This window comes from Arachis ipaensis, chromosome B8 (assembly GCF_059453495.1).
Source record: "Arachis ipaensis isolate K30076 ecotype BB chromosome B8, ASM5945349v1, whole genome shotgun sequence".
NCBI lineage: Eukaryota > Viridiplantae > Streptophyta > Magnoliopsida > Fabales > Fabaceae > Arachis > Arachis ipaensis.
Window position 1 is genome coordinate 109,178,877 of NC_142443.1, and position 25,111 is coordinate 109,203,987.

At 34.1% G+C, this 25,111-nt stretch overlaps 1 non-coding gene across 1 annotated transcript; it reads right to left on the reverse strand.

Annotated features, from left to right (window-relative positions):
- Positions 1-24,793: 24,793 nt before the first annotated feature.
- On the reverse strand, positions 24,794-24,901 carry LOC148549206 (small nucleolar RNA R71). Its single transcript, XR_015897988.1, has one exon. It is a non-coding gene; the product is annotated as a small nucleolar RNA R71 (small nucleolar RNA).
- Between the last annotated feature and the right edge of the window lie 210 nt (positions 24,902-25,111).

Below are 25,111 nucleotides of genomic sequence, written 5' to 3' on the forward strand. Positions count from 1 at the left end.
TTCGTGAAAAACCCGGTTCTTACAACTAATATATGTGACATACTAGATTATTAAAGTAATCAAGGAAATAACATTTAGATGTGCGCATAAAATTTATTAGGAAATTATTATTTCTTAATATATTTATGGCCAATACATATACTAATTATAATCGGAAATTAAGTAATTTCATATTAAATGACTTATATAACGGTGATTTCATTTATTGTCATAAATGTTGAATTAAATAAGTCATTATTACTTTTGATTTGGATAAATGTGATTAAAATCATAGATACTATTTTATTTGAGTTTTAGGGTTTAATGAGTTTCACACTCAAATATAAATAATGACTTCAAGATTTTGGTCTCTAACACATTAAACTCGTCTCCGTATCTCTTTTTCCACAGTGGAATTGTGATTCAACCCTATCAGGGATACATAAAGTTTTGGTTGACAAAGATCAAAGAACCACAAGATCCAATCTCTCTGATCTCAATCATGCTCTCGAATGAAGGGACGCTTCCGTGCTCTCAGTTATATTATTTAATGATTTAACATGGATGATGTAAACCCCAAATAATTAACGAATAATTAGCTAATAAATTAATTATTAATCAAGATAATTAGAAATGTGATTTTTATGATTTAATATGATAGAAAAATCAAAATAAGAATTTTAACACTAATTCAAAGAATTTGGCCCAAGATTGGGCCAAACGGGCCAAACCAGGCCCATACTGAGCCCAAGACCCAACCCACTCAGCCCAATATATTAAATGTAAACTCCTTCTTCCTCATTTATTTAGCAAGAACGCTGAAGAGAGAAAGGAGTCCATGGAACCCTAGCTCAAACCCTCACTCAATAATTCAACCTCACAAAACTTTGATTCGGAGCTCCGATCGCCACACCGTTTGCGGCCATGCGACTGCAGTGTCAAGCTCTACAAAGCCCAGTGGTTAATTTGGTAAGAAATCCACGTTTTCTCTTTCAATTTTCTCCTCCCCAATTTCAAAACCCAATGTGAAATTATGTTGAATTTTGCATAATTTCGGTGTTTAGGTTCGAGTTAACCTACGGGTATTGTCGGGTTTGGCTTGTTTGAGCTGTGGGTCAGGTAAGAACCCTCCAACCTTTTGTGAGATGTTGATTTAGTGAACTCTATATTGATTATAGTGATAATTACGATGTTAGATTGAAATTGGTTATTGGTTGAAGTTAATTTCAAAAATTGGAAGCTAGAGGATTAGCTTTGGAGGTTGGGCATCATTGGTGAGGGGGCTGGAGTTGTGGAGCTTGTGGTTCAGAAACGCTTGAGGTGTTCTGGGTTATCGGAAAATCGGCCAAGGTATGGTTTTAGTTTCTCGTATGTAATATATAATATCTTGTGAAAACTTAGGTTAGATGACCATAAGATAGGTTGAAGCATGTATGTACGTTATGAGTTAGTAACCTTAATGAAAATATTGAGTTGTCTTGAAAGGGGTTGATGATTGGTGATTTAATGATGATACTTTAATGTTTAAGTATGAGATTATGTGATTATGAAATCTTGGAGTTGAAATTCATGAATTTATGTATTGATGGGTCATGAGGTAAATGAGAATTGGTTAGGTATGAGCATGAATTGGTTGAATGAGTATGAGTTGGTATATGTAAAAATGTTGTTGTATAATTATTGATGAGTATTGACTTGAAGTATATTAATTTGAGAAATCTTAATTGAGTTGAGGAATTAAGAATTGAATAGTTTAAAAGGTTGAATGATTGATTAAAGGTTGATAAGCATTTGGCTTTGATTATGGGTGTTTTGGAAGTGTTTTGGTTGATAGTGGTTGGTGCACGAAATTGTGATCTCAGGCAACGGTGTCAAAAACTCTGTACGCACGTCTTAATAAAATTGTTTTTCATTCACAACTTCGATACAACTAACCAGCAAGTGCACTGGGTCGTCCAAGTAATAAACCTTACGTGAGTAAGGGTCGATCCCACGGAGATTGTCGGCTTGAAGCAAGCTATGGTCACCTTGTAAATCTCAGTCAGGCGGATATCAAATAGTTATGGAGTTTTCGAATATTAATAATAAATAGACAGACAATAAAGATAGAAATACTTATATATATCATTGGTGAGAATTTCAGATAAGTGTATGGAGATGCGTTCGTTCCTCTGAACTTCTGCTTTCCTGCTGTCTTCATCCAATCAATCTTACTCCTTTCCATGGCTGGCTTTATGTAAGGGCATCACCGTTGTCAATGGCTACATCCCATCCTCTTGTGAAAATGGTCCAAATGCTCTGTCACAGCACGGCTAATCATATGAGGTTCTCGATCATACTGGAATAGGATTCACCCTCCTTTTGCGTCTGTCACTACGCCCAACACTCGCGACTTTGAAGCTCGTCACAGTCATTCAATCCCTGAATCCTACTCGGAATACCACAGACAAGGTTTAGACTTTCCGGATTCTCATGAATGCCGCCATCAATCTAGCTTACACCACGAAGATTCTGATTAAGAGATCTAAGAGATACTCATTCAATCTAAGGTAGAACGGAAGTGGTTGTCAGGCACACGTTCATAGGGAATGATGATGATTGTCACGTTCATCACATTCATGTTGAAGTGCGAATGAATATCTTAGAAGCGGAATAAGTTGAATTGAATAGAAAACAGTAGTACTTTACATTAATTCCTGAAGAACAGCAGAGCTCCACACCTTAATCTATGGAGTGCAGAAACTCTACCGTTGAAAAATACATAAGTGAAAGGTTCAGGCATGGCCGAATGGCCAGCCCCCATGATCTAAGAACTAGGCGTCCAAAGATGACTAATACAATAGTAAAAAGTCTTATTTATACTAAACTAGTTACTAGGGTTTACAGAAGTAAGTAATTGATGCATAAATCCACTTCCAGGGCCCACTTGGTGTGTGCTTGGGCTGAGCTTGAATGTTACACGTGTAGAGGTCAATCTTGGAGTTGAACGTCAGGTTGTAACATATTTCTGGCGTTCAACTCTGGTTTGTGATGTGTTTCTGGCATTTAACTCCAGATAGTAGTATAGAACTGGCGTTCAACGCCCTTTTACGTCATCTAAATTCGGCCAAAGTATGGACTATTATACATTGCTGGAAAGCCCTGGATGTATACTTTCCAACGCAATTGGAAGCGCGCCATTTTGAGTTCTGTAGCTCCAGAAAATCCACTTTGAGTGCAGGGAGGTCAGAATCCAACAGCATCAGCAGTCCTTCTTCTACCTCTGAATCTGATTTTTGCTCAAGTCCCTCAATTTCAGCCAGAAAATACCTGAAATCACAGAAAAACACACAAACTCATAGTAAAGTCCAGAAATGTGAATTTAACATAAAAACTAGTGAAAACATCCCTAAAATTGACTAGATTCTACTAAAAACATACTAAAAACAATGCCAAAAAGCGTATAAATTATCCGCTCATCACAACACCAAACTTAAATTGTTGCTTGTCCCCAAGCAACTGAAAATCAAATAGGATAAAAAGAAGAGAATATACTATAAATTCCAAACTATCAATGAAATATAGCTCCAATTAAATGAGCGGGACTTGTAGCTTTTTGCCTCTTGAATAGTTTTGGCATCTCGCTTTATTCATTGAAGTTCAGAATGATTGGCATCAATAGGAACTCAGAGTTCAGATAGTGTTATTGATTCTCCTAGTTCAGTATGATGATTCTTGAACACAACTATTTTATGAGTCTTGGCCGTGGCCCTAAGCATTTTGTTTTCCAGTATTACCACCGGATACATAAATGCCACAGACACATAATTGGGTGAACCTTTTCAGATTGTGACTCAGCTTTGCTAAAGTCCCCAATTAGAGGTGTCCAGGGTTCTTAAGTACACTCTTTTTTTTCTTTGGACCTTGACTTTAACCGCTCAGTCTCAAGTTTTCACTTGACACCTACACGCCATAAGCACATGGTTAGGGACAGCTTGGTTTAGCCGCTTAGGCCAGGATTTTATTCCTTTAGGCCCTCCTATCCACTGATGCTCAAAGCCTTGGGATCCTTTCTATTACCCTTGCCTTTTGGTTTTAAGGGCTATTGGCTTTTTGCTCTTGCCTTTTGGTTTTAAGAGCTTTGGCTTTTTCTGCTTGCTTTTTCTCTTTTTTTTTCTATTTTTTTTTCGCTATTTTTTTCTGCAAGCTTTGTTCTTTGCTTCTTTTTCTTGCTTCAAGAATCATTTTTATGATTTTTCAGATTATCAAATAACATGTCTCCTTGCCATCATTCTTTCAAGAGCCAACATATTTAACATTCTTAAACAACAACTTCAAAAGACATATGCACTGTTCAAGCATTCATTCAGAAAACAAAAAGTATTGTCACCACATCAATATAATTAAACTAAGTTCAAGGATAAATTTGAAACTCATGTACTTCTTGTTCTTTTGAATTAAAACATTTTTCATTTAAGAGAGGTGATGGATTCATAGGACATTCATAACTTTAAGACATAGTTACTAAATACTAATGATCATGTAATAAAGACACAAACATGGATAAGTACTTAACATAGAGAAAACGAAAAACAGAGAATAAGAACAAGGAATGAGTCCACCTTAGTGATGGTGGCGTTTCCTTCTTGAGGAACCAATGATGTCCTTGAGCTCTTCTATGTCTCTTCCTTGTCTTTGTTGCTCCTCCCTCATTGCTTTTTGATCTTCTCTTATTTCATGAAGGATGATGGAGGGCTCTTGATGTTCCACCCTTAGTTGTCCCATGTTGGAACTTAATTCTCCTAGGGAGGTGTTGATTTGCTCCCAAAAATTCTGTGGAGGAAAGTGCATCCCTTGAGGTATCTCAGGGGTTTCTTGATGATGAGCTTCTTCATGTGACTGTTGAGATCCATGAATGTGCTCTCTTGTTTACTCCATCCTTTTCTTAGTGATGGGCTTGTGAGATGAATCTTTCCATCTCCCATGGCTCAGAGGTGGAAGCAATTGTCTTCCCTTTCCTCTTCTTGAAGTTTCTCTGGCCTTAGGTGCCATTAATGGTAATGGAAAAACAAAAAGCTTATGCTTTTACTACACGAAACTTAGAATATTGCTCGCCCTCGAGCAAGAGAAGAAAGAATAGATGAAGAAGAAGAAGATATGGAGGAGATGGAGGGATGTGTGTATTCGGTCATATGGGTGGGATTGGGTGGGAAAGAGATTTTGAAATTTTAAGGTAGGTGGGGTATATGGATATGAGTGGTAAAGTAGTGATAGGGAAGAGAGATTGAGGTGATTGGTGAAGAGTTTTGGGGAAGAGTGTTTATGGGATGGTGTGAAAGAGGGGTGAGAAGAAGTGAGTGGAGGTAGGTGGGGATCCTGTGGGGTCCACAGATCTTGAGGTGATCCTGTGGGGTCCACAGATCCTGAGGTGTTCAAGGATTTACAACCTTGCACCAAATTAGGCATGCAAAATGCCCTTGCACACAATTCTGGGCGTTCAGCAACAGATTGGTGCTTGTTCTGGGCGTTCAGCGCCAGCTCTTCTCTAGGGTGCAATTCTGGCGTTCAAACGCCCAGATGCTGCCCATTTTGGGTGTTCAGCGCCAGAACCATGCTCTGTTCTGGCGTTAAACGCCAGCCAGATGCTTCTTACTGGCGTTTAAACGCCAGTGAGATCCTCCTCCAGGGTGTGATTTTTCTTCTGCTGTTTTTGATTCCGTTCTCAATTTTTTTGATTTATTTTGTGACTCCACATGATCATGTAGCTATAAAGACATATAACTAATAAAAATATAATTAAATAAAAATTGGGTTACCTCCCAACAAACGCTTCTTTAATGTCAATAGCTTGACAGTGGGCTCTCATGGAGCCTCACAGATGTTCAGAGCATTGTTGAGACTTCCCAACACCAAACTTAGAGTTTAGTTGTGGCCTCCAAACACCAAACTTAGAGTTTGACTGTGGGGGCTCTGGTTAACTCTGCAGTGAGAGAAGCTTTTTATGCTTCCTCTCCATGTTTACAGAAGGATGACCTCGAGTTTTAAACACAAGGGAGTCCTCATTCAATTGAAGGACTAGTTCACCTCTGTCAACATCAATCACAGCTCTTGCTGTGGCTAGGAAGGGTCTTCCAAGGATGATGGATTTATCCTCATCCTTCCCAGTATCTAGGACTATGAAATCAGCAGGGATGTAAAGGCCTTCAACCTTTACTAACACATCCTCTACTTGTCCATAAGCCTGTTTTCTTGAATTGTCTGCCATCTCTAATGAGATTTTAGTAGCTTGCACCCCAAAGATTCCCAGTTTCTCTATTACAGAGAGGGGCATGAGGTTTATTCCTGAACCAAGGTCAGACAGAGCCTTTTCAAAGATCATGTTGCCTATGGTACAAGGTATTACGAACTTTCCAGGATCCTGTTTCTTCTGAGGCAATGTCAGTTGATCCAGATCACTTAGTTCATTAGTGAACAAGGGAGGTTCATCTTCCCAAGTCTCAATACCAAATAATTTGGCATTCAGCTTCATGATTGCACCAAGGTACTTAGTGACTTGCTCCTCAGTAACATCCTCATTCTCTTCAGAAGATAAATACTCATCAGAGCTCATGAATGGCATAAGGAGGTATAATGGAATCTCTATGGTCTCTAGATGAGCCTCAGATTCCTTTGGTTCCTCAAAGGGAAACTCCTTATTGATCACTGGACGTCCCAGGAGGTCTTCCTCACTGGGATTTACGTCCTCCCCTTCTTCCTTGGATTCGGCCATGATGGTTATATCAATGGCCTTGCACTCTCCTTTTGGATTTTCTTCTGTATTGCTTGGGAGAGTACTAGGAGGGATTTCAGTGATCCTTTTACTCAGCTGGCCCACTTGTGCCTCCAAATTTCTAATGGAAGACCCTGTTTCATTCATGAAACTTACAGTGGCCTTAGATAGATCAGAGACTAAGTTTGCTAAATTAGAGGTATTTTGTTCAGAGTTCTCTGTCTGTTGCTGAGTGGATGATGGAAAAGGTTTACTATTGTTAAACCTATTTCTTCCACCATTATTAAAGCCTTGTTGAGGCTTTTGATCCTTCCATGAGAGATTTGGGTGATTTCTCCATGATGAGTTATAGGTGTTTCCATAAGGTTCACCCATGTAAATCACCTCTGCTAATGCAGGGTTCTCAGGATCATAAGCTTCTTCTTCAGAAGATGCCTCTTGAGTACTGTTGGACGTAGCTTGCATTCCATTCAGACTCTGAGAAATCATATTGACTTGCTGAGTCAATATTTTGTTCTGAGCCAATATGGCATTCAGAGTATCAATTTCAAGAACCCCTTCTTCTGAGGTATCCCATTACTCACAGGATTCCTCTCAGAAGTGTACATGAACTGGTTATTAGCAACCATGTCAATGAGTTCTTGAGCTTCTGCAGGCGTTTTCTTTAGGTGAATGGATCCACCTGCAGAAGTATCCAATGACATTTTAGCCAATTCAGATAGACCATCATAGAATATATCCAGGATGGTCCATTCTGAAAGCATGTCAGAAGGACACTTTTTGGTCAGTTCTTTGTATTTCTCCCAAGCTTCATAGAGGGATTCACCTTCTTTCTGTCTGAAGGTCTGAACATCCACTCTAAGATTACTCAGCTTTTGAGGAGGAAAGAACTTGGCTAAGAAAGCCTTGACCAGCCTATCCCAAGAGTTCAGGCTATCCTTAGGTTGAGAGTCCAACCATATTCTAGCTCTGTCTCTCACAGAAAAAGGGAAAAGCATGAGCCTGTAGACTTTAGGATCTACTCCATTAGTCTTAACAGTATCACAGATTTGCAAGAATTCAGTTAAGAACTGAAAAGGATCTTCAGATGGAAGTCCATGAAACTTGCAGTTCTGCTGCATCAGAGAAACTAATTGAGGTTTCAGCTCAAAATTGTTTGCTCCAATGGTAGGGATGGAGATGCTTCTTCCATATAAATTGGAATTAGGTGCAGTAAAGTCACCAAGCATCCTCCTTGCATTATTATTATTTTCGGCTACCATCTCCTCTTCCTGTTCGAAAATTTCTGTAAGGTTATCTCTGGATTGTTGTAATTTAGCTTCTCTTAGTTTCCTCTTCAGAGTCTTTTCAGATTCTGGATCTGCTTCAACAAGAATATTTTTGTCTTTGCTCCTGCTCATATGAAAAAGAGGGAACAGAAAAATAATAATAATAGGGGTCCTTTTTACCACAGTATAGAGGTCCCTGTGTGAGTAGAAGAAAAGAAGAAGAGAAAATATGAACTCAGAGAGAGAGAGGGTTCGGATTTTTGGGGAGTGAGGGAGAGATGTTAGTAGATGAATAAATAAAATAGAAGGAGATGAGAGAGAAGGAGAATTTTCAAAAATTATTTTTGAAAAAGAGTTAGTGATTTTCGAAAATAGTTTTTGAAAAAGGTTAGAAATTTTTTGAAAATTAAAATAAAAAATTAAAATAATTAGTTAATTAAAAAGAAATTTTGAAAAAGAGGGAAGATATTTTCGAAAATTAGAGAGAGAGAGAGAGTTAGTTAGGTAGTTTTGAAAAAGATAAGAAACAAACAAAAAGTTAGTTAGTTAGTTGAAATAAATTTAAAAATCAATTTTGAAAAGATAAGAAGATGAGAAGTTAGAAAAGATATTTTAAAATCAAATTTTTGAAAAAGATATGTTTTAAAAAGATAAGATAAAAAGATATTTTTGAAAAGATATGATTGAAATTAGTTTTGAAAAAGATTTGATTTTTAAAATCACAATTAATGACTTGATTCATAAGAAATCACAAAATATGATTCTAGAACTTAAAGTTTGAATCTTTCTTAACAAGTAAGTAACAAACTTGAAATTTTTTGAATCAAAACATTAATTGATGATGTTATTTTCGAAAATTAGGAGATAAAGATAAGAAAAAGATTTTTGAAAAAGATTTTTAAAATTTTCGAAAATAACTAAGAAAAATGAAAAAGATTTGATTTTTGAAAAAGATTTTGAAAAAGATAAGATTTTTAAATTGAAAATTTGATTTGACTCATAAGAACAACTAGATTTTAAAAAATTTTTGAAAAAGTCAACTCAAATTTTCGAATTTATGAGAGAAAAAAGGGAAAGATATTTTTTTGATTTTTGAATTTTTAATGATGAGAGAGAAAAATTTAAAACATCATTTTCATGTTTTTCTCTTTTCTTTTTGGATCAAAACAAGGAATGCATGCAAGAACACTATGAATGTCAAGATGAACACCAAGAACACTATGAAGATCATGATGAACATCAAGAATATATTTTTGAAAAATTTTTTAATGCAAAGAAAACATGCAAGACACCAAACTTAGAAATCTTTAATGCTTAGACACTAAGATTTCAAGAATGCATATGAAAAATAAGAAAAGACACAAAACAAGAAAACATCAAGATCAAATAAGAAGACTTACCAAGAACAACTTGAAGATCATGAAGAACACCATGAATGTATGAATTTTTCGAAAAATGCAAAGAATTTTTAAAAAAAATGCAATTGACACCAAACTTGAAATTTGACTCAAGACTCAAATAAGAAACACAAAATATTTTTGATTTTTTTGATTTTATGATTTTTTTGTATTTTCTTTTAATTTTTTCGAAAATCATTTTGAAAAAGAAAAATAAGGATTCCAAAATTTTTAATATGAATTCCAGGAATCTTATGCTCTTTAAACTAAAGCTCCAATCAAAGGGTCAGACATGGCTTAATAGCCAACCAAGCTTTAGTATGTAACTCAGACATGACACGCCTGACATTCCCTACCCAGAAGAATTAGACATGGCTTTACAGCCAGCCAGGCTTCAACATGCTTCATGAAACACTAGAATTCATTCTTAAAAATTCTGAAGAAAAATATATTTTTGAAAACATTTTTATTTTAAAATTTTTTTCGAAAACATAGGAGAAATTTTTGAAAGATTTTTGAAAAATTTTTGAAAATAAAACAAAAAGAAAATTACATAATCTGAGCAATAAGATGAACCGTCAGTTGTCCAAACTCGAACAATCCCCGGCAACGGCGCCAAAAACTTGGTGCACGAAATTGTGATCTCGGGCAACGGCGTCAAAAACTCTGTACGCATGTCTTAATAAAATCGTTTTTCATTCACAACTTCGATACAACTAACCAGCAAGTGCACTGGGTCGTCCAAGTAATAAACCTTACGTGAGTAAGGGTCGATCCCACGGAGATTGTCTGCTTGAAGCAAGCTATGGTCACCTTGTAAATCTCAGTCAGACGGATATCAAATAGTTATGGAGTTTTCGAATATTAATAATAAATAGACAGACAATAAAGATAGAAATACTTATGTATATCATTGGTGAGAATTTCAGATAAGTGTATGGAGATGCGTTCATTCCTCTGAACTTCTGCTTTCCTGCTGTCTTCATCCAATCAATCTTACTCCTTTCCATGGCTGGCTTTATGTAAGGGCATCACCGTTGTCAATGGCTACATCCCATCCTCTTGTGAAAATGGTCCAAATGTTCTGTCACAGAATGGCTAATCATCTGAGGTTCTCGATCATACTGGAATAGGATTCACCCTCCTTTTGCGTCTGTCACTACGCCCAGCACTCGCGACTTTGAAGCTCGTCACAATCATTCAATCCCTGAATCCTACTCGGAATACCACAGACAAGGTTTAGACTTTCTGGATTCTCATGAATGCCGCCATCAATCTAGCTTACACCACGAAGATTCTGATTAAGAGATCTAAGAGATACTCATTCAATCTAAGGTAGAACGGAAGTGGTTGTCAGGCACGCGTTCATAGGGAATGATGATGATTGTCACGTTCATCACATTCATGTTGAAGTGCGAATGAATATCTTAGAAGCGGAATAAGTTAAATTGAATAGAAAATAGTAGTACTTTGCATTAATTCCTGAAGAACAGCAGAGCTCCACACCTTAATCTATGGAGTGCAGAAACTCTACCATTGAAAAATACATAAGTGAAAGGTTCAGGCATGACCGAATGGCCAGCCCCCATGATCTAAGAACTAGGTGTCCAAAGATGACTAATACAATAGTAAAAAGTCTTATTTATACTAAACTAGTTACTAGGATTTACAGAAGTAAGTAATTGATGCATAAATCCACTTCCGGGACCCACTTGGTGTGTGCTTGGGCTGAGCTTGAATGTTACACGTGTAGAGGTCAATCTTGGAGTTGAACGCTAGGTTGTAACGTATTTCTGGCATTCAACTCTGGTTTGTGACGTGTTTCTGGCATTTAACTCTAGACAGCAGCGTAGAACTGGCGTTCAACGCCCTTTTACGTCGTCTAAACTCGGCCAAAGTATGAACTATTATACATTGCGGGAAATCCCTGGATGTCTACTTTTCCACGCAATTGGAAGCGCGCCATTTTGAGTTCTGTAGCTCCAGAAAATCCACTTTGAGTGCAGGGAGGTCAGAATCCAACAGCATCAGCAGTCTTTCTTCTACCTCTGAATCTGATTTTTGCTCAAGTCCCTCAATTTCAGCCAGAAAATACCTGAAATCACAGAAAAATACAAAAACTCATAGTAAATTCCAGAAATGTGAATTTAACATAAAAACTAGTGAAAACATCCCTAAAAGTAACTAGATTCTACTAAAAACATACTAAAAACAATGCCAAAAAGCGTATAAATTATCCGCTCATCAGTGGTTTTGTTTGGAAGTGGAAATTGAGCTTGGTTTTATGAAAATAGAGGTTGGAGTCTTTTGTATAAAGTTGGTTTTTGGCGGAATTTCGGCAAGCCATAACTCGGCTTCCTGACCCCAAATGGTTTCAAACTTGTTTCATATGAAAATTAGGTCCGTGAAGTTTATGTTGTTCGAAGAACGGAAGAAACTGATTTAAAACAAAAAAGTTATGTGCGTCGGAAGTTCAGAGTGCAAACTGAAAATTCTGTAGTATTCAGCATTTTTGCTATTCTGCATAAGCTTGCGTACGCGACGCGACCAACCTTTTCGGGTTAGGCATCTCGCGTACGCGAGCAAGGAGCTGGCGTACGCATATGCGTGACCTTTCAGTAATGCACTCCCACGTGTACGCGAGGCCCCTGTTTAAGAAAAAATGGATTTTGTGTTTTAAAGCTCAAATTCGAACCTCTAAACTTCTATTTTCATTCCTTTAGCCCTAGATATTGTTAGTAAGCCTAGTAATAGGATGAAGTTAGAAAATTGCGAAAACTTGGAGACAAAGAAAGATTTTTTTAAAGGTAATAAGTGGTTAAAGAAGATGGTACTTGATTGATAAAGATGATGAAGGTGGTATATAAGGCAATTAAGAGAGTAAAGTGACATTGTGAATGATGAGATGAGATATAAATCATTGTTAAGATTAAAAATGATAATTATGAGAAACGATTGAGTATTTTTGAGCTTGGGGTACTGTCTTCCCCATGTCAGCCGGGGATTTTTCCCGTGAATAATATTGAGCTTGGCGTATTGTCTCCCCATGTCAGCTTGGGGTGTCGTCTCCCCATGTCAACGTGGGATTCTTCCCATGGATATTATTGAGCTTGGGGTGTTATTTTTCCCATGTCATCTTGGGACTTTTTCCATGGATGTTATTGAGCTTGGGGTGTTGTCTGCCCCATGTCAGCATGGGAATTCTTCCCATAGTGAGTTTTGAGCTTGAGGACATGTCGGGCTGGTTACGTAACTGACAGTTGATATCAACAGCCATAGGACAGGCATACATCATGTGCATATTGTATGATTTGCTTGCTCATGAACTATATGGGTTTGCCTATGTGATTATAATATGCTATTTGTTATAATTGCTATCTGTATTACTTTTGAACTACTTGTGTTTGCCTTATTTTGCTTGTTTGTCTGTGCAACTCATAGGGGAAGGAGGAACGGAGGAAAGGTGGAAAAGATTAGTGTGCAGCTTAAGTTTGGTTAGGTTGAGAACCTTTAGACGACCACCATGATTCATGGTTTCTGTTTTAGTTCCTTAAGCTTTAAATCTGAGTGTCGACGTTCTAGGATTGCCTCTGGCATTTCCAGGATCTTATATCTTATATGCGTGGCACCTTTACCATGCTGAGAATCGGACCATACTGTGTTATTATTTTTCAAATGCAGGTCGAGCGGCACCTCGTTAGGCGTCTAGAGCTTCTACAGCGGAGTGGATATTTTGGGATTTTCTTTTGATCTTTTTGATATATGTACTTATATAGATTCTCCTTGTAGACGCTTGTATTATTTTGGAGAACTAGGGTCTTATGTATGTGTCATTTTGGAACTTTAGGTTATGTATATATATATATATATAAATATTCTCCGGCCAGCCATAGCTTCGCAAGCTGAGTTAGGAGCTTGTTATTTTGTACCCTTGACCCTCTACTCTTATCTTTTGTATAGATATGTTAGTGAACTTTAGTTTTCTTTGCATGCAAGTAATCCGGTTTTCTGAGTGTTGCGTTTTTCATTCTGCGATTTTGCTTTACCCATTTTTCAAGGCTCCTCGTATACTGTATTCTTTCCAATATTATTGTGTATATAATTTGTTTTTAGAGGTCGTAATACCACACCACCTCTGTTTTACGGCTTAAGCGTAAAGCTCTATGTAGTAGGGTGTTACAGATGATCTTGAGATTGAAAAATTCTAAAATTTTCAGATAAAATAGAATTTTTATTCAATCAAATGATGATAAATAATTTTATTGAATTAAATTATACTAATATGATCATTGGATGATAAAGAATGTTAGAAAAATAAATAAATAATATTTTAAGAGTATAAAAATATTAAATTATCATTTTAATTTACTTTCTTAATCAACGACAATAAATATTTTGAATTAATTAAATTTTTACAAAAAATTATATACCTAAAATTATTTCATTTCTTCAAAAATCTTTTAAACATATAATGGTTGAATGAGAGGTTGACTATTGAGAATTGAATATAATATTTTTAAATTTATATTTTTAATAAAAAGATGTACTTAGTTCTATCCTTCCTAAATAATTCTATATTCACTATTACTTATCTATCTAAATAATTCTAACATTGATGGAATAGTATTTTTAGATTCAAAAAATTTAAAATATATTTTTTCTATTTCAAAAATCGATAGTCATATTTAACTTATAATTTCAACAAATATGGTAAAAAAATTACATTTTTTAGATAAGAAAGTAAAATATCTATAAATATATTTTTGTGCTTTAGCTTTAGATTTTTCAAAAAAAATTATCAAGTTAATAGAATCAAATCATATTTCTATAACATATATAAGAATGTATATTACACATAAATACAAATATTAGGTGTAATAAGAACAAATACATAAATTAAAGTAAAATTTAGAAAAATAAGAACCAATAAAATATTGAAAAAAAGAAATATAAATAGAAGAGAAAGAAAATTATGAGACGGAAGAGAAATAATTTAATAAATTTTATGTGTATATAAAAGAGGAATAAAAGGAAGATATATAGTACCTTGTTTAATTTAGCAAGATTTATAAGAATAAACACATATATAGAATGAGAGAATAAAAATAATAATAAAAAGAAACTAAATATCTGAATTAATATCAAAATAAAAAATAATAAAATAATAAAAATCTATCATAATCTTAATCTTTTAATATAATTAATTAATAACAATATAATTAATCAATCATAATCTTTAATCTTTTAATATAATTAATTCTAATTAAGTAATCAAATAAATTGAATATAAATATGTCTAATCTAATCATATAAAAAAATAATAGATTTTCTACGATTAGATATATTTTATATATATATTGGGGATAAAACTGTCACTTTAAAATGAGATTATTATTATTATTATTATTATTATTATTATTATTATTATTATTATTTTTTACCAAAGATATGAGACTCGAACCCGCAACCTCTTAATTGAGTATGGGGAGACTATGCCATTTGAGCTATAACTCATTGGTAGATTATTATTATTATTAATGACATATAAATATTTAAATTGTATTAATGCATTAATTAAAATACATTAATAAAAAGTCATAAGAATTAAAATAACTGAAATTTAGTAACTTTAATTAGTTAAATTAGCATAAAATAAGAAAAAATGATTAATCAGATTAAATAAATTAAAAAATATTGCTGAGCAAAGCAAATATCACGGTAATTATATTACTAATTCAAAAAAAATCAATTCAATCCATTCAAATTTTTATTTAAAATAGACAATTAAAGATCACCAATGAATAAAAATGAATGGGATATAATAAAGAATAATTTTAGTAGTATAAATAATTAAATTAAATTATTATATACAATTTTTACATTTTACCTTATTATAATTTGAATTAACATTAATGGTAAAAAATTAATTTTAAATAGCCTCAATTTATATTTTACAACATAATTAAAGCACAATTCATACTTTTTTATTTTGTGATTAATCAACATTTTTTAAATTTTTTGGTTAAGTCTTATGTATTTTATGATTGATAAATTTTTCTACAAAACACAAATTTGTGATGAATTATTACAATCATAATTAATTAAAAAAATCAAGAAAAAAATTATAAAAAGATCAAATAAAAGATAAAAAATAGAGTAATAATTTATTTTGAGACTAAAAATTTGTCAATTGTGCTAAAAATTTTAAAAATTTATATCTTATTATATAATCAATTTTGTTACTCAATTCAACTTCATTATCCCTATGTATTCAGAAAAGTATATAATGTCACACTTATTTCAAAAAAGCTGAAACTTTTCAAATACACGGTATAATATATAATTTAAGAACAATATAAGATAAAAAATATCCAGAATTTTATAATAGTATTTGAAATTTTCAAAGACGATAATACAAAGAGTTTAAATCTACCAAATGAATTCAACATTTACCCTTTGCATGTCTTATTTAAATTTGAATTTTAAAATTTAATTTGTATTTTCTTTTTTCCTAATATAAATTATATTTGACAAAAAATAAGAAAAAAAATCTATTAGACCAAAAAAATATTCTATCAAAGAATTATTATAAGGAGATTTATAATTAGAGAAAAAAATAATAAAAGCATTAATAATAATAAATAAAAAGAAATGAAGCTCATATTAAAGAATGTTAGAAAAGAAATAATAAAGTTCGTATTAATAATAATAATGTTGAGGAATGATATTGCTGCTTTAGGCTTTTAGCCTCTGCCTTTGGACATCGTTTTCTTTTCTTTCTTTGCTTTTTTATTTAAACTATCAAGTCATAATAAAATAATGAACAATTCAAGAAAATAAAAACAGCAAGATCAATAGTAACTATACAAATCAAAATACATGGGAGAAAAATAAACTATTATATGATAGAATTAACATGAGTATATTTTATCATTAAATAAACAAAGTTAACGCAAAACAAAATTACACATAAAGAAGGGAAAAAAGAGTTAAAATATACAAAGTGATAAAAAGATTATTTTTATAATTTTATTCTGTGATTATATATATATATATATAGAAGACTATAAAATAATGAACTTATAAATAAATTAAATTATATTTAATATTATTAGAAAGGGTAAGAGAGAGAAGTAGAGAAAAAGTTTGCGTGTATTCAAGTTATGTAGAATGATAAAATATAAAAGGAAATTTATATGTGCTTAGAGAATCAAAATAATAAAAACGTAATATTCTATAATAAATATTCAAATATATTAAATAATGTTAATTGATCTAATTGATCCTAATTATACTCTAACATCACTCCTCAAACTCAAGTGACAACTTGAGTTTGAAACTTATTTGAAATAACAAAATAAAAAAAATGCAAAAACTGATAGAACGGGTGCAGACAGAACTGCCTGAAGAAAGCGCAGATAGAATTGTCGGAAGGAAGCGCAGATTGAACTGCCGGAAGGAAGCGCAATCCAAAAAGATTTTATAGTCAACTAACAATCAACAAATATTTGGTGTATAAATACAAATATTATGAGGTCTTTGGAGGGTTGTAATAGGGTTAGGTAAGGGTAGGATTAATATGGTTAAGTGGACTAATAGATTAGATCTTTGATTAGCTCAAGTATCCCACCTAATCCTATACCATCCTATATACATAACAAAATAACCTAACTACCCATTTATCCTCTTTCTCACATTCACTCATGCATCCTTTTTCCAATTCACACACATATGCATCCTTTATTTACATTCTTATTATCATTTTTTTTCTTTTTTTTATAAACAAAGTATATACACCAAAATGTTTTTTTCTTTTATCATCAAAAAGAGATGCATATGTTTTAAATGATGAATGCATGAGTGTTTACCCATTTTTTCCAAATTTTCACAATGAACATCCAAAGTAAATAACACACACTCCTCAACTCAAGCTAATCAAAGATACAATTCATGGACATAATGGTTTTTCGCTTAGGGAAAAAGATGTGCTTAATATTAGAATAAAAGGGGAATTAAAAGGCTCAAAAGTGGTTTACAAAGGTAGATGTAAGGGTTATCCATATGGGTTAAGTGAGTTCAATTAGAAAAAAATGGCCTCAATCATACTAAATGCATTCAAAACAACAAATATAGGACATAAAGATTCAAGCAAATCAAAGATTACAATCATAAAAGGAGTTTATCACACAAGAACAAAACTTGTGGTTGAAAAAGTGCAACCACAAAATTAAAGCTCAAATCTCACTAGGTAATTTGTTCAAGCTCTTTTCTATTTTCTATAAAAGAAATACTTCAAACAAGTTCAACAACAAGTTTTCAAATCTAATCAATGGAATGCCCTAAAAGAGATTTCTTGAAAATTCTTTGTTGTTTTACCAAACTTATTTACTATTCTAGGTAACATGCAAATATTAATTACTATAAAGCTATAAGCAAACTAAGATATATACAAGCAAACTAAGCAAAATGAAATGCAATGAAATGATAAACAAATATTCACAAAATACCTAATAACTAGGAACTAGAAATTGATGCAACATGTTGAGAAAGAGAGAATTTACGCCCCAAAGATTGCGAATCCTCCCCACACTTAAACGTTGCACGGTCCTCCGTGCATGCACTCAATCCGGGGGTGAAGAGGTATGAGGCTCCACCTTCAGCTGGTGGGCACCGGGGCTCCGGTTGTGGTATAAACACATAAACAATAATTGAGAAAGAAGTCATAGAGGTGTGGTATGAGAAAAGGCAATGTGCGTATTCTAAATGCACACGGTTTAGAGCACAACACATTGGTCAGTTAAAAACAGAAACCACACAATCAAAAGAAATAGCATGTTCCTCAATCAAGTAGCCTAGGTTGCAAGTAAAGAATAAGCAAAACTTATGGCACAAGCAACTTTAGGTAACTATAACTAAAGTGAATTGAGTATATAAGACATTGGTTATTGAAGTTATGCAAGTGAAAGCACAAGATGAATGTAAAATGGCACAATTAACAATAACCAATTTAATGATGAAAAGAAAACTACTTATTCCTCACGAAAAATAATGAAGTACTCACATGGTAAAGGTACTTGTTGCAAAAAGTGAAAAGCTTGATAAGAATCAAGTTAAGTCACTCAAACAAATGCAAAGCATTAAAAAGAAACAAGTACCGAACATGTGATGATTTTGATATGAAAATCATGATGAGCAAGTAATTTCAACTCAATTCACTAAAGTAAAAGTGCACAATTCAAAATGCCACACAAGGATAAAGTTTAATGCATATGGTAGCTACAACATTTGAATCAAACTCACAATTCATCTAGGCAATTAAACAATACTTTATTGCTCAGTGCACATATTAATCAGCAAGTATACCAAAATTCAAGCAAGAAGCAACCCAATCAACATCAATTAAATACTTGCAATTTATTTACTTAACAAACAACGTAAAGGAAAACAAATATAATTACTAAAACAAAAATGAGATGCAATGAAGACTAACAAGAACAAGTAGAAAATATGGAAAGAGAGGAAGAAGAGAGAAGAAAAGAAAAGAAGAGAAGAAGTAGAGAGAAGAGAAGAAGAGAAGTATAGTGGGAGAAAATAGGGGCGTGCGTACGCACAGGTACGTGTGCGTACGCACACTAGGTGGAAAAGGGAAGGTGTGCGGTGCACACTCTATGTGAGCGCTCCGGACAGAAGAGGAATTAAGGAGTGTGCGTGCGCAAAAGGGTGTGCGCACACACAGGTGAATTTTTTTATAGGTTGAGGATCATGTCTGCGTGCGCACAAGGTTGTGTGCGCATGCATAGGAACGAAAAGGGGCACAGGTTCACGCGCACAGGCTGTGCCAACGCTCCCACCAGAGGGAGTGTAAGGCCGTGTGCATGCGCACAGCTCTGTGCCCTCGCACAGAAAGTGCGAAAAAGGGGGTACGTGCGTACGCACAGGTACGTGCGTACGCACAAGGCGCAGGAAAACAGGGGAGCACCCACGCACAAGGCGTGCGAGTGCTCCAAATAGAGGGCATAAAGGCTTGTGTGCGTACGGATAGGTGGGTGCGTATGCACAGAAGGTGAAATTTCGTTATTGTGTGCATGCGCACAAGGCTATGCGCACACACATGCTCTGTTTTTTCCAAAAAAATTTTCTTCAAAATCAAAGGCTATAAGCCTTAACTCAATCAAAACTCAACACCAAAACATGCAAGAACCCATAAATTCATGATCCAAACCAAAATTAACCTATCTAAACTCAAAAATTAAACTAATTCTAAGCTAACTTAAGAAGCAAACTTGCAACAAACCAAAATTATAAACAAGGAAAGGGTAAGAACAATGTTACCATGGCGGAGTGTCTCCCGCCTAGTACTTTGGTTTAATGTCCTTAAGTTGGACTTATGGAGAGCTTTAACGGAGACTTGTGCTTATATTCATCTTGGAGCTTCCAACAATGCTTGAATCTCCAAAATTCCCAATTGATTGCACCAATGCTTGGATGGAGTGTCCAACAAGCTATGAGCTCCCAACAAGAAAAACAATAAGTAAACAAGAAAAACATATTCACAATATCAACATATTCACAATAGCAACCAAAAAGCAATATATTCACATATCAACATATCAACATAAGCAAGATATTCACATATTCACATATTAACATATTCATAATAACCAAAAGCAAGCAACATATGTACAATAAACCAAAAATAAAATATTCACATATTCACATATTAACAATAGCCAATAACACAACACCATTGCAACTCCCCGGCAACGGCGCCGATTTGATTAATGAGAATTTAGTGTTGGGTTTGGATTTTAATCAAAATAGGAATCACTTCGTTAGTAGCATAGTCCAAACCTACAATAAACTCTCACAATCAAAGTTCAAATCCTAAAGATGAGTCACAATACAAAACACAATTATAAACCGAGAGTGTTGAACTCCTGGGTTGTTCTCCCTAGGAGTTGCAATGAAATGTCATATCATTGGCTATGGTTGATTTTTGGGTTTTTGATTGTAAGAGGCAAGAAATGTAAATGACAATAAAAATAAAAATGCATGAAAATAAATGAAAGCAAGTAAAGGCAATGCAAATGGAAATTGAATGACAAAAAGGACTCTTGGTAAGAAGTGGATAATTAAGGATTCCTATCTTAGTTGTGGCCACAAACATGGTAATTGTGTGTGAATTAATTCCAATTAGTCAACCCTACATCGAGGATAAGTCAAAAGGGTATAATTGATTCCAATCCTTAAGTCCTAGTCAACACTAGTGGGTTGATGAGCGGATAATTTATAGGCTTTTTGGCAATGTTTTTAAGTAGTTTTTAGTATAATTTAGTTAGTTTTCACTATGTTTTATTAGTTTTTATATAAAAATCACATTTCTGGACTTTACTATGAGTTTGTATGTTTTTCTGTGATTTTAGGTAATTTCTGGCTGAAATTGAGGGACTTGAACAAAAATCTGATTCAAAGACTGAAGAAGGATTGCAAATGCTGTTGGATTCTGACCTCCCTGCACTTGAAATGGATTTTCTGGAGCTACAAAAACCCAAATGGCGCGCTCTCAACTGCGTTGGAAAGTAGACATCCAGGTCTTTCCAGCAATATATAATAGTCTATACTTTGTTCGAGTTTTGACGACGCAAACTGGCGTTCAAACGCCAATTTCCTACCCTATTCTGGAGTTAAACGCCAGAAACAGATTGCAAATCAGAGTTAAATGCCAGAAACAGGCTACAACCTGGCATTTAACTCCAAAAAGAGTCTCTACACATGAAAGCTCAATGCTCAGCCCAAGCACACACCAAGTGGGCCCGGAAGTGGATTTCTATATCATTTACTTATCTTATGTAACCTTAGCTACTAGTTTAGTATAAAAACTACTTTTAGTGATTTATTTTATATCTCTCGTTAATCTTTTGGATATTTTATGTTCAGAGATCATGTTTAGGGGCTGGCCATTCGGCCATGCCTGGACCTTCATCACTTATGTATTTTCAACGGTGAAGTTTCTACACCTCATAGATTAAGGTGTGGAGCTCTGCTGTTCCTCATGAATTAATGCAAAGTACTGTTGTTTTCTTATTCAACTCAAGCTTATTCCTATTCTAAGATATTCGCTTGAACTTCAACATGATGAATGTGATGATCCGTGACACTCATCACTATTCTCAACCTATGAACGCGTGCCTGACAACCACTTCCGTTCTACCTTAGATTGAGCGTGTATCTCTTAGCCTCCTGATCGTGAGATCAGAGTCTTCGTGGTATAAGCTAGAATTATTGGCGGCCATTCCTGAGATCTGAAAAGTCTAAACCTTGTCTGTGGTATTTCGAGTAGGATCTGGGAAGGGATGACTGTGACGAGCTTCAAACTCGCGAGTGTTGGGCGTAGTTACAGACGCAAAAGGATCAGTGGATCCTATTCCAACATGATCGAGAACCGACAGATGATTAGCCGTGCGGTGACAGCGCATTTGGACCATTTTCACTGAGAGGATGGAAAGTAGCCATTGACAACGGTGATGCCCAACATACAGCTTGCCATGGAAAGGAGTATGAATGATTGAATGAAGGCAGTAGGAAAGCAAAGATTCAGAAGGAGCAAAGCATCTCCATACGCTTATATGGAATTCTCACCAATGAATTACATAAGTATCTCTATCTTGTTTTATGTTTTAATTATATTTTAATTATCAAATCTCCATAACCATTTGAGTCCGCCTGACCGAGATTTACAAGATGACCATAGCTTGCTTCAAACTGACAATCTCCGTGGGATCGACCCTTACTCACGTAAGGTTTATTACTTGGACGACCCAGTGCACTTGCTGGTTAGTTGTATCGGAGTTGTGAAAAAGAACTTGAGATTATGAACGTGCGTACTGAGTTTTTGGCACCGTTGCTGGGAATGAACAATCACGATTTCGTGCACCAAGTTTTTGGCGCCGTTGCCGGGGATTGTTCGAGTTTGGACAACTGACGGTTCATCTTATTGCTCAGATTAGGTAATTTTATTTTAATTTTAAGCTTTTTGATTTTATTCTTTTTATTTTCGAAAAAAAAAATTATTTTGTTCTTCAGAATTTTTAAGAATGAATTCTAGAGTTTCATGATGATTTGTTGAAATCTGGCTGGCTGTGAAGCCATGTCTAATTCTTTTGGACCGAGATTTCAACTTATCGTCACAAGAGTCCGTGGACTCCCATCTGATCAGCTGTTGTATGCCTGATTTGTATGCTAAAGCTTGGCTGGCCATTGGCCATATCTAGTGTTTTGGACCGGAGCTTTCACTGAAAGCTTGGCTGGCTAGTAAGCCATGTCTAATTCCTGGACTGGAGCTTTAGACTAACATTGCATGATTCCTGGAATTCTCATTAAAAATTTTGAAATCCTTATTTTTCTTTTTCCAAATAATTTTCGAAAAATACAAAAATTTTTTATAAAATGAGAAAAACAAAAAAAAAATTTGTGTTTCATATTTGAGTAGAGTGTCAAATTTTAAGTTTGGTGTCAATTGCATATTTTTAATTTTCATTAAAATTTTCGAAAACTCATGCATTGAATTTTGTTCTTCATGATCTTCAAGTTGTTCTTGATGAACTTCTTTGTTTGATCTTTGCATTTTCATGTTTTGTGTCTTTTCTTGTTTTTCATATGCATTTTCAATTTGTTAATGTCTAAACATTGTCAATTTCTAAGTTTGATGTCTTGCATGTGTCTCTTTTCCTAAAAATTTTCAAAAATAAGTTCTTGATGTTCATCTTGACATTCAAAGTGTTCTTGGTGTTCATCTTGACATTCAAAGTGTTCTTTCATGCATTGTGTGTTTTGATTCATAATTTTCATGTTTGGAGTCTTTTTATTGTTTTTCTCTTTCTTCATTAAAAATTCAAAAATAAAAAATATCTTTCCCTTATTCTTCTCATAAAATTCGAATATTTGAGTTGACTTTTTCAAAAATTTTTAAAATCTAGTTGCTTCTTATGAGTCAAGTCAAATTTTCAATTAAAAAATCCCATCTTTTCAAAACCTTTTCAAAAAAATTAAATCTTTTTCATTTCTCTTTTATGATTTTCGAAAATTTTAAAAATAATTTTCAAAATCTTTTTCTTAATTTCATTTCATAATTTCAAAATCTTCACTAACAATTAATGTGATTGATTCAAAAAATTTTAAAGTTTGTTACTTGCCTATTAAGAAAGGTTCAATCTTTAAATTTTAGAATCATATCTTTTTGTTTCTTGTTAGTCAAGTAATTAACTTTAATTTCAAAATCAAATCTTTTTAAAAATTATTTTTCAAATCTTTTTCAAAATGATTGCCAATCATATCTTTTTCAAAACTTAATTTCAAAATCTTTTCTAACTTCTTATATTTTTAAAATTGATTTTCAAATCTTTTTCAATTAACTACTTGACTTTTTGTTTGATTTTAAAAGTTTTCTATTTCAATAATATATTTTTCAAAACCACCTAACTAATTTTCTCTCTCTAATTTTTGAAAACTCCTCCCCTCTTTTTCAAAATTCCTTTTTAATTAACTAATTGTTTTAAATTTTAATTTAATTTAATTTAATTTTTCTTTTTAAATTTCGAATTATAACTAATATTTAAAATAAAAACAAAAATAATTTTTTATTTTATTTAATTTTCGAATTTTTCCCCTTCTCATCTCTTTCTATTTATTTATTTATCTACTAACACCCCTCTTCCACTCAAAAATTCGAACCCACTCTTCTCCTCTGTGTTCGAATTCTTATCTTCTCCTTCTTCTATTCTTCTCTTCTTCTACTCACATAAAGGAATCTCTATACTGTGACATAGAGGATTCCTCTTCTTTTCTGTTCTCTTCTTTTTCATATGAGCAGGAACAAGGATAAGAACATTCTTGTTGAAGCTGACCCTGAACCTGAAAGGACTCTGAAGAGGAAGCTAAGGGAAGCTAAGGCACAATTCTTTGGAGAGGACCTGACAGAAATTTTCGAAAAAGAAGGAGACATGGCCGAACCTAATAACAATGGTGGAGATGCAAGGAAGATTCTTGGTGACTTTATTGCACCCTCTTCCAACTTCTATGGAAGAAGCATCTCAATTCCTGTAATTGGAGCAAACAACTTTGAGCTTAAGCCTCAATTAGTTTCTCTAATGCAACAGAATTGCAAGTTTCATGGACTTCCAATGGAAGATCCGCATCAGTTTTTAGCTGAATTCTTGCAAATCTGTGACACTGTCAAGACCAATGGAGTTGATCCCGAGGTCTACAAGCTTATGCTTTTCCCTTTTGCTGTAAGAGACAAAGCTAGAACATGGTTGGATTCACAACCTAAGGAAAGCCTGAACTCTTGGGATAAGCTGGTCAGTGCTTTTCTGGCCTAATTCTTTCTACCTCAAAAGATGAGCAAGCTTAGAGTAGAAATTCAAACCTTCAGACAGAAGGAAGGAGAATCCCTCTATGAAGCTTGGGAAAGATATAAGCAACTGATCAAAAGGTGTCCTACTGACATGCTTCCAGAATGGAGCATCATATGTATATTCTATAATGGTCTGTCTGAGTTGTCAAAAATGTCATTGGACCATTCTGCAGGAGGATCTCTTTATCTAAAAACCCCTGAAGAAGCTCAGGAACTCATTGAAATGGTTGCAAATAACCATTTCATGTACATCTCTGAGAGGAATCCTGTAAATAATGGGATGCCTCAGAAAAAGGGAGTTCTTGAA